Raw genomic sequence first — 2,158 nt, 5'->3', positions numbered from 1 at the left:
AATCATGTCGAAAGAGTAATGCCTAAAAACTCACTTAAATAATTGTGAAAAATAATATTAATTAATTTATTTATATATAAAAACAATACTTTCAAATTAATTAATTCCATCTTCATGTAGATTAAATTGATCAAATTAATACATATTCCTTTTATATGACTTTGGCTGAATCTAAATCTATATATTAAACTTAATCATTAATGATTTGACATCTTCTTAACATTTACTCTCTTGAACGATTAGATGTTTAACTAAGATTTAAATGTTAAACTTGATCCTAAATTCATATTAAACGTAACGAATAGATATTTAACTAAGATTTACATGTTAAACTTGATCTGAAATTCAAATGAAACGTGAATTGCCAGTTATGACATGTGAAAATACTATGGTAGAGATTTGACTGGTAACAATTAGGATTGGGAAAGCCAATGGTCAGAAGTTCACAATATTCCGTATTTTGTGTGGAGTTTCCCACCACCATTTGTATCACTGAAAGAGTGGTACTGCAGTGTCGGTTGGTAAGAGTTCACCATTTTCTTTGAAGTTCAGTTTCTCATATCAAAATTTCGACGGATGTTGGTTTTGGCTATAACATATTAGCTTGTGAGAGATCCTTCCTTGACCGCGTTCAATAAGGCTTCAGAAAGCCGCTACTTGAATGTTTCCAATATCTCATAAAAATATATTTCTGACGGTTCAGCCCCACGCGAACATAAAAATATGTCGTGGACGGTGGTTTTTAGTTGTCAAACATCACTGTTCGACTTCCAAGTCTGTGCTGTGTTTAAAAGATTCGAAGGTGACGTTTGCCATCTCCCTGCATAATAATACCAAGCGTGATGAAATGATTGTAACGAGAAAATGATAGAAGGCCCCGGCATTTGCAAGAGTGGCTCAGAGCAGAAGCAACCAGCACCAGTGTTCTTAGTGTTGTTGTTTCTTTGAGAAGACAAACGTGAGTCGTGGCTGTCAAAATGAGGAATCAAATTAGTATTTTGAGCTGCATGCTGTTGATTGGAATAATCCGTTGCTTTCATGGTGGGGGCGCCAAAGCCATTTGAATCAAAACACGGGGAGAAGTTTATGGGACGGGAGATAGTCGAGGCACCGGTCAATATAAGTAGATCCACGTTTTCTGGGGAGAAATATCAGAGGAACGGAGCGAAAATAGTTCAACAGTAAGTAAATCGCTCACTGCGACATTACGTTCCGTTTGGTTAATCTCTCTGCTGTTGTTTTTTTTAATTATTTGCTGTTGGAGGCTGTATTGACACGAGAATGCTTCATATGTGTATTCAAATAGAAGCAGAAGCAGAGGAGCTGAGCGTGTTGTCATGTGCAACGGGTAATCCCATCGATGACGGTTGGCGGTGCGACCCCAATTGGCAGCGCAACAGAAAACGGCTGACAGATTGCGGCATTGGATTTGGCAAGAATGCCTTCGGAGGCAAGAACGGCAAGTTTTATGTCGTTATGGATGCCGGTGATGATGCCGTGAATCCATCCCATGGCATGCTGCGTCATGACGTGATTCAGACGGAGCCGCTGTGGAGCCACAATAACATGCTCATCCAGCTCAAGGAAGACCTGGTTATTAACGGCTTCAAAACAATCGATGGACGAGGCGCCAACGTTCACATTGGTATTCATGAGTGTAAGCGTCTACGAAACGCTATGGTAAACACCTTTCCTCTGAATAGGAAAATAAATCATGGCGATGGGATTTCCATGTCGATAGCGAGGCACATATGGGTGGACCATTGCTCTATGTCTAACTACGAAGATGGCCTCGTTGACGCAGTCAAGTCATCCACCTATATCACCATTTCCAACAATTACTTCACTCGCCACTCATTCGTTCATTAATTGCAAGTCAGTCTGCTTTTCTCCAATGGTACGTGATGCTATTGGGTCAGGGACGACAACCTTAATAGTAAAAATCATATATATATACGAACGTCAAATCAAGTCACTCGTTCAAACACCCATTAAAACTATTCAACAAGCTTCTATAACTCTTAACTCTTGATATGTTCAGCATTCATATATATTCCTCGCATGATGAAATTTTAGATGACGGTATAATTCCTAAGAGTACCAAACATTAATCTAGCCAAAGCACATCAATCAATAAAATCATGTAGTTAACCATCTA

At 38.9% G+C, this 2,158-nt stretch overlaps 1 pseudogene; it reads left to right on the top strand.

Annotated features, from left to right (window-relative positions):
• Window positions 1–1,281: 1,281 nt before the first annotated feature.
• On the top strand, window positions 1,282–1,869 carry LOC149159526 (putative pectate lyase 5 pseudogene; annotated as a pseudogene).
• Window positions 1,870–2,158: the final 289 nt, after the last annotated feature.

This window comes from Pinus tabuliformis, chromosome 5_2 (assembly GCF_031772625.1).
Source record: "Pinus tabuliformis cultivar Carrire ecotype Pingquan chromosome 5_2, CPIR1, whole genome shotgun sequence".
NCBI lineage: Eukaryota > Viridiplantae > Streptophyta > Pinopsida > Pinales > Pinaceae > Pinus > Pinus tabuliformis.
Note: the sequence above shows the minus strand (reverse complement) of the source record. Positions and strands in the feature narration are given on the sequence as shown.